Source organism: Equus przewalskii, chromosome 17, assembly GCF_037783145.1.
Source record: "Equus przewalskii isolate Varuska chromosome 17, EquPr2, whole genome shotgun sequence".
In the NCBI taxonomy this organism is placed as follows: Eukaryota; Metazoa; Chordata; class Mammalia; order Perissodactyla; family Equidae; genus Equus; species Equus przewalskii.
In genome coordinates this window covers 33,380,863-33,389,631 of record NC_091847.1, presented here as the reverse complement: position 1 = coordinate 33,389,631, position 8,769 = coordinate 33,380,863, and the positions used below count along the sequence as shown (strand labels likewise).

At 43.0% G+C, this 8,769-nt stretch overlaps 1 long non-coding RNA gene across 2 annotated transcripts; it reads left to right on the top strand.

The window, feature by feature from the left end:
* Nucleotides 1-964: 964 nt before the first annotated feature.
* On the top strand, nt 965-7,765 carry LOC139076607 (uncharacterized). 2 transcript variants are annotated; one of them, XR_011528354.1, is made up of 3 exons: nt 965-1,089; nt 1,999-2,088; nt 6,159-7,765. It is a non-coding gene; the product is annotated as an uncharacterized lncRNA (long non-coding RNA). The 2 variants fall into 2 exon arrangements; XR_011528353.1 differs by lacking the exon at nt 6,159-7,765 and adding an exon at nt 3,491-5,399.
* The last annotated feature ends 1,004 nt before the right edge of the window (nt 7,766-8,769 follow it).

Here is an 8,769-nt window from a genome sequence, read left to right as displayed (position 1 = left end):
CCAGTCTTCCTCAGCAAAAAAGAGGAGGGTTGGTGGTAGACGTTAGCTCAAGGCTACTCTTCCTCAAAAAAACCCAAAAAATTACAAATTCGATACCATTCAAATAAGCAACATTAATTCAACAAGATGGACAATGTTATTTTGCTGAAAACAAAATATTTGTGGGTATAGAATCTTTCTCTGAGACCACTCACCTTGCCACTCCCTAGACCTAGCACAGAACAGACATTCTCAAGTCCTGTCTGCCATCCTGGCTGGTCTCTTCCCTTCTTCTAACTCCTTCCCTTCTAGATCCTCACAGGCACTCCACCCACCAGGGGTGCAGCTCCAATTGTGTCTCCGTCTCAGGCACCAGTTGCCAGTCATTTCTGCTCCCCACAGGTCTCCTGTTAGATAAGGGAAAATAGGAGCTTCTGATCCTAAAACTGGAAAAGGAGGAAGAGAAAGGAAGCCACCACATGGGTCTGACCTGAGAACAGAAAACCTGAAAAAGACATTGGGAAGGTTACACACGTGCTGACACAAATCGTTTTCCTTATGCTGAGAATGTCTGTCTCTGTCACAGTACAGAAGGACCTATTCTATCACCTCAGCCGAGAAGGTGCCAGGTTTGACAGGCAAGGAGGGAGAAGGGTCCCAGTCTGCCGAGCCTGTCGCCCCCTTCTAGACTCTGAATCACTCGAAGACAGAGGACTTGAAGTACAGTCTCTTATTAATCTTTGTATCCTCAGTGCCTTGCAGTACCTGGCATGTGTCAGCTAATTAGTGAATGAACAAACGACTAAACGAACCAAGAGCAATCAAATTCATTGAATTGTGATGAGTTGAATAAAAATTCAATGATTAAATGGTGCAACCCAAATAACAACAATTTTCACCGTAATTAATTTATCAGTAGATGCGACGGGCATCTGGTTCATGCACCAACCCTCAATGACACCCGACTGCTGTTTGTCATTCCTAGATGTCCTATTATCTGGAAGAGGCTTTGGGGACTGACCTTCACTCAGGTTTCTGTCCAGCTTATCTTCAGAAGCCCACATGTTTTCACAACAGAAAGTACAGACTCTGTCATCTTCGGCAAGTTGGGTAATTTCTCTGAGACTCAATTTCTTCAGTAATAAAATGAGGATAATAATAGCAAAAACTTAATAGAGTTGATGTGAGGATTAAATGAGTCAACACGTGTAAAAGGCCTTGGCACAGTGCGTGCCACAAAAGAATAGTAAAGGTTGGCTATTACCCTCCACCTCCTTGTCGTCCTCCTCTTACTCCTACTGTCACCACCACTGCAGCCTTTGCTGGTATTTTTGCTTTCTGTTTCCCATTAAGATGCCAGTATAGCCTTGCTTAATTGGAGGAAGTATTTATTCTGAACTCTGACCTTTCTCTTCCTTGAACTCACTTAGGAGAATACAAGGAATTGCCATCTGGCATAATTTCACCTTATTTAAAGTTAAATAGAATAAATTTGAATGACTTATCAGCTCCTGGGAACACAGCATTTATCCTTTAGAGAATCAAACAACCACCACCTTATTCTCGGGAGGAAAAATGGTACTAAATTAGAATATATTTTTGGTCATACAGATTCTACAAAAATTTGTTCTTGAATCTCTAGTCATCTAGGTAAAAAGCGGATTTTCCAAAAGGGAGGGGAATAGGCGGTGGTGCTGTGAAGAGAAAAATGACCTTGCCTTTGGGCTCTGTCTCTGCAGGGGAGGTGGTGCAGGCTGGCGGTGGCCGCCAGGTTTCAGCTGGATTCAGTCCTGAATCTTCTCTCCATCCTTTACCTCTTGTATGATTTGGAGCAGATTATTCTCTTAGCCTCCTCTTTCAGCTTCGCTTTTCTTTATAAATGGGACCAAGATCTACTTCATATGAAGATTAAATGAGGTCATACAAGTGTGGTGGGAAGAAAATATGATTTTAAAATCTAACTTCAGATGCTTCCACATGAAAGGGCCTCAACAGAGGAAAATTTATCCTTTGTTCTAGGGAAGGATGTTGAATGGACCATCTACTTCTGAGAGGCGAAGCCCCAGACCCATCTGGATGGGAGAGGCCGAGATTGAGTGGGCAGTAAATGTAACTTGCTCTGAGTAACAAGACTTCTAAATTTTCTCCTTGAAGCTCAAGAAAAGGAGTTTGGACCCTGAGCTAGAGGAAAAAAGAGAGGAGGGAACAAGCCCAGAGTGCTCTTTAGCAATGGGTATATTGGATAATGAAGTGAGGGTTGCTTTTTCTGTGGTGCTCCGGTGTTCTGTTACCCTTTCCCATCCTCAGCGAAGCTTTCTAGCTTCCTTAGACTTCAGTTAGCAGTGCCTTAGCCTTAGGGGTCAAGAGAAGGTCATGTTCAAAGCGTGCTTGGGCAGTCCACAGGACGGCAATAGGGGATCAAGCAGTGAGTGTAGAGCAGGGAGCAAAAACAAGTGGTGAGAGGACCCACCAGGAAAATGTAACTTCCTCTCTGGTGCACCTCAGAAATCTTAGGGAGGGAGCTGCATTCTCCCTATTCGTGTATTTGCATTTTATTGTCTTTATGTTCCTTTGGGCCCAGAAAGCTAGAGGGCTTGAGGACAAGTGAAACATACTTTCCATTAAGCGCTTTCTCCTGCCACCACCTTAGAACAAGCTTCCAACGTCTCTAATGTGGACTACTGCATTGCTCTTAACCAGTTTCTCTACGTCCTCGACTGTCCCTTCCAATCCATTCTTTACACAACTGCCAGAAGAGCCAAAATGGATCAAATCACCACCCTTCTTAAATCTTTTCTTTGGTTTCCCATTTTACCTTGAATAAAAGCTCAAATCCTTCTCTTGACCTAACAAGCCTGCGTGATCTGCCCCTGCTTCCGTGAGCAGCCTCATGTGGTCCTCAATGTTCCCCTCCCTGACGGTGCTCCAGAACCCTCAGGGTCTGTACACACCCTTCTCTCTTGTGCAGAATTCCACCTCCTGTTCTTCAAGTGTTTGGCTCACTCCACTTTCAGGTCCCAAGACCAATGTCACCTTCTCAGTATGACCTTCCCTGGCCAGTCTAGATAAACAGATCTTACCATCTGATCTGGTTACTATCTTTTGCAACACCCTGGATGTTTCTTCATCACATGTATCCAGCTTTGTGATTATTCGTCTTTTTCCTTTCTTATTTACTATCTGTCTCCATGAGGGCAAAGGCTTTGATTATTTCACAAGCCCCACCACGCATCTAGCACCTGCTTTTACGCCTGAGCCCTAGCAGGCACTCAATAAATATTTGAAGGATGAATGAATGAACATGTGTCCAGAGTAACGCTGTCCAATTGAAATATACTGTGAGCCACATGTGTAATTTTAAATTGTCTGGTAGCCATATTAGAGCATGTAAAAAGAAACAGTAAAATTAATTTTAATAATGTGTTTATTTACCCAGTATATCCCAAGTCTTATCATTGCAACATCTAATCAATATAAAAATTATTGAGGTATTTTACATTTTTTGTCCTAGGTCTTCAAAATCCATTATGTATTTTACACTTGCAGTACATCTGAATTTGAACTAGCCATACTTCAAGAGCTCAATACCCACATGTGGCTAGTGGCTTGTGTTCTGGACAATGCAGGTCTGGAGCACACTAGTGCTCCATATACGGGAGCTGTTAGACAATAAAAATAATGCAAAGTGTCGGAGGAAGAAAGGCTTATTTTGAGAGCTGTGGGGAGGTGCCGTATTGGCCAAGTCCACGGGGTGAGTCTTCATTCACCTGCTAACATCTAGAATGGCCAGGAGACCTTGAGTGCCCTGGATAAATGAGTAGGGCCACTGGACCAGGATAAAGGTGGACATCAATGTGAAAGTCCTTGCCTTCCAGACAGCAGAGAGAGTGGACAGCAGAGGACAGCAAAAGAGCAACAGACTTTTCACGTGGATGGGAAGAGACAGTGGGGAGGAGACAGTGGGCAGCAGCCTTTGCTGGGAAGGCCTCTGCCGCAGAGTATCTCAAAATGGAATCCATCCAGACGCCATCAGAGATGTTACAGAAATGGCCTGTTCCTGGAGTATGTTGGTGGCAGAGTATGTAATGTGGATTCTTTTTTCCTTTCTATAGAACTTCTTTCAGCTAATTTGTCACCAGCATGCTTCCTGTTGGGAAGCTGGAACCAGCCAGCTAGGCTGCGTAGTGAAAAGAGTTTGACCCAGGTTTCTGGGTAAAATTGTCTTCTAAAAATGACTTTTACGTGTGAGCCACTCTCTGGATAATATTCCCCATTGTATCCATGGCATAGTACTTGGGAGAAAAATCCATTATGTATATTTAAAACTCAGTTTTAATACAATGAGGAAAAAACATATGTAGGACAAAGAGAAAGACCACTAACTCTGGTATCCAAAGTAAGAGACGTCTCCCACCCACATCTGACTAATGATTACATTTAATTGCTCAATGCCGTTGTCTCTTGTCACTGTGAGTTCCTGAATCGGAGGGACAAAAGGGCAATTAGTGCCAAGTCACTGAGCCCATCTCTTTGCTCTTTAGGAACAATCTGGGTGGTGGATTCTGAACCATTTTGCAAAGAGTTCCCAAAGATGCCAGTGGGGCTCTGTAAGCAGGGGCAAGTTCAGCATATTTAAGGGAGAGTTCTGCAGTGTCCATCTGACAACCCAGCCTACAGCTCAGAGGGAACGATTTTAACATTTTGACTTCTCCAGACGATGAAGACCCACCCCCCAGGTTTCAAAGAATATCTGTCAGTAATATCTTATTGAAGATCCATGACTTACACAAAATGTCCTGTAATTTTTCTGAGAGATTTCCAACACAGAGTGAGGAAGGTAAGGGGGTTACAGGGCTCATTCCCCAGCACTAAGAAGGCTGCTAATTTGATAAAGTATCAGCTGCTGTTTGACAACGAACAGAAACACACCATGAAAACACAACTGTTCCTTTCAGACTGTATTAATAGAAAAATCTAGTAAACAAGAAAGATTAGTACAAGAATATTCTACCAAGTAGATCCAATTTCTCCAGGGAAATGTTAATCCCTACGGCTACAAGCTTTCACATTTAAAAAAAAATGAGTCATCATTGTATCACTGATTATTTTAAGAGATTTTATAAAGGTTAATGGGTGTTAGAATCAAATGAGTTTTCTTTTCTATTTCTTTTTTCCCCTCCAAATATTTGCAATGAACATTACAAATATATCCTTAATGATCAAAACATTAAAATGTATTTAAAGCTTCTTATGGGCCCCTTGCCCGTTTCATTCCTCTTTGCTCCCTAAACTTAAAACTATATTATTCAGTCTCAGCTCCTTGCATGCTTTCTACTTGCTATATAGGTGTGTATCCATAGATGAAATACACTATTTCCTTTGCACATTTTAAAGTTTAAATAAAAGGTAACTACTGCTAATAGTTTGTGTCTTCTTGCAGAAATTTTTATGAATATAAAAACATATATTTTATATAAATAAGCTCATACTATATACACATTTCTACACCTTGTGTTTTTGACGTAACATATTTTAGATGTCTTTTTGTATTCACCCCTAAAGACCTAGATCATTCGGTTTAACAGCTGGACGTATTTCATGTTAGATATACCCTAACTTCTTACCCGGATTTCTTATCGATGGGCATTTGAGTTGTTTACTTTCCCCTCTTGCAAACATTCCTCTATTACTAATATTGCTGAAGATATTTCTGTGCACTCATAAAAGTATATGTATGAACTAAATTTCAAAGCGTGTATTCATTTCAAATTTTGATAGACATAGCTAAATTGCTCTTCAAAAAGTATGAGAATGTCTATTTCCCCATATTCTGGATATTATCAAGTGATTTAACATTAGTCAAGCATTGGTGAAAAACAGCATTTTATTGTTTGAATTTGCATTTCTTTATGTATGAGATACAAACTCTTCATTTATCTGTTGATTATTTTTTCCTTTGAACTGCCTGTTCATAGCCTTTTCTTATTTATATTAATTGGATTTTTTTCAAATTGCTGTATATATATGCTTTTGTGTATTAGGGAAATTATCCTCATTCTTCTATGTATTGCAAATTTTTTTTACCAGTTTATTATTATTTTTTACTTTGTTTATGGTATTGTTTAAGTTACAAGACCCTGCTGAATTTGATTCTTTCTTACTTCTCTTTCTTGCTCTAGTCTGTGTCCTTACCGCTCTAAGATTTCCTATTGAACAGTGACAGAACCAAAGCAGGGCATTGCTCATAAACCTGCCTCTCAGAATTGAGGGATCCCAGCCCTTGGGACGGTTCCAGCAGGTGCTAAAATTTGTCTGACAGGAATGTCGTGCAGAGGACAGAGAGACTGGATGAGAAGACTAATTAGAGTTCCTTCTGCTTTTCGGGAAACTCCATGGTGCTATGAAGAGTCTGGCTGGAGTGATTTTTTGGAGTCTTTTGGAAGGAGCATCGTTTTTTGGAATGTTCATTGTCTGTAGTTACATGCGTTTACTGTAAGGGAGTTTTCCATCTTGGCAGTGATTTAAGCCTGCGTGGCCCGCTGGAATGAAAAGAGGTTGAGACAATGTGACTCAGGGGCTGTGGCCAACCCCACTCCCACCCCCACCCCCTGCCACTCCGCATACACACCTCTCTGCCCTTGAAGGTCCCAGCGCCTCCCTGACCCATGTGAGGAATGAGGAGTGGGTTTGTGTGACATGCGAGGCCGCCAAGGGCTGTTGTGGGACCATCCGTATCCCCTTCCCAGCCCACATGCAGTGTGTTTGCTAGCTTCTTCCTGAAGATGGACACGTTCCCCTTTCTGTTTACACCATGGACACTCAACAAATAGCAAACGTTGGTCGTCATAATAATCCATGGTTACCTCAAAAAACAATCAGCTCTTGAGTAAAACCAGCATTAGCGGGACGCCAAGCAACTGTCTCGGCTCAGGCGCCTCAGAGCAAGCTTACTATTTTGCAGCCAATGACCTTTCAGGGCGAGCTCGCTCCTGAGTGTTACTGGAGGAGGCCCAACTGCTTTCCCAGTGTGCACAGAGGTGGCTTCCGACAGCTGTCTGCCCAACTGTTTGATGTCACCTCTCTATTTAGCCCATGGACTGGACCTGAGCAAAGAAAACAAAACAACAGCAAGTGCTGAACTGTACACATGGCGCGGCAATGGAAATGGCTTCTTTGCTTAGACTTTGGGAATGCTCTGCAGAGGCCAGGCTGCAGGCTGGCAAGGGAGGCTAAGCCAAGATCTGGGGTCACTGTTTCTAAATTAAGGACTTCAGAAGTTTGGATTAGTTTAGCATGTAAATTTCTCAGACCTTTCCGTCCTGGGTTCATTGGAGTCTGAGTCTGGGCTGCTGACAAGGGGGCAAGGCTAGTGAAGAGAGCGATGGATCCAAGAGAATGATCAATCATCTCAGATTTCTTCAGAGTGGGAAACCAAGATGCTCCAACATGGTGGTGTGGTGCAGTGCTAAGGGACCTGGGGTGTACCTGGAGAATATACCAATAAGTAAGAGGTGGCACCTCTTAGTTCCGGCTCTACTGTGGCTCAGGCATTTTGTCTCTAGGCTTAGTTGATCTGAGTTTGCCTGTGTGATGGGAGGGTCAGACTTCACTAGATGAGCCCTGAGGCCTTTGCTGGCCTCTGATTCTAAGAGCCCAGTAACCTTTGCAAGATTAAACAGAAGCCAGAAACTATCTGTGAGTCCTTGACTTCATCCACAAATAGGTCTTGTAACCATTTTTTTTAATGTCCTCTGTGAATTTTATATAAATTTTGCCCCTCCCTAAATCTTCTCCATGTTTCCTGGACTATTTGTACACCAAAGAGGGTTGGGGAGACGGGACAGGTTCACGATTCTACTCACTGGAGCAGAGGGAGCTTGACAAGCTGGGACAATTACTCAAACTTTTAAACTCCGAGTCCAGCTCTTGTCTGTCACTGTCATTGATAACAAAAGCAGATATACATTGAATACTCAGAATAAGTGAGGAACTTATTGTGTCAGGAACTTGGTTAAAAATAACCAAGGCTCACACCGTCATCACAGAGGTAAATTTTAGATAACAAGGTGAAACGCACAGCACAGGGAGTAGCATTTTGCAGATTTCAGTGGATGCTCTGGGAATGGGGAGACCCCTCATTGGAGTCTTTTTTTTTTTTTTGGAGGAAGATTAGCCCTGAGCTAACATCTGCTGCCAATCCTCCTCCTTTTGCTGAGGAAGACTGGCCCTGAGCTAACATCCGTGCCCATCTTCCTCTACTTTATATATGGGACACCTACCACAGCATGGCTTGCCAAGCAGTGCCATGTCCGCACCTGGGATCTGAACTGGCAGACCCCAGGCGGCTGCAGTGGAACGCCTGCACTTAACCACTGCACCATCGGGCCGGCCCCTCCCTGACTGGAGTCTTGAAGGAAGAGGCCTCAGCGCTGTGAAGAAGAACTGGGAGGTACCCCAAGCCAGGAAGACATATGAGCAAGGGCACACGAGTGCCATGTTGGGAGACAAGGAACAGATGAGCCTCTGAAAGACAGGACCAATGAAAGCAAGTAGACAGTGGATTCAGCTGGAAGCAGGTTTTGAGGTTTTGGCAGACACTGCTAATTGCCTATCCCAATATCTTGTTGTCTCTTCCTCCTTAGTAACCTAACGCTGAGTTTTAGCTGAGCTTCCTGCTGCTCAGAATTAAGATTACAATTTCCAACCTACTTTGCAGTTAAGTGTGACATGTGGGTGAGTTCTGGCCAAAGAAATATAAGCAGAAATGTTCTGGGGGACTCTGGGAAGGTG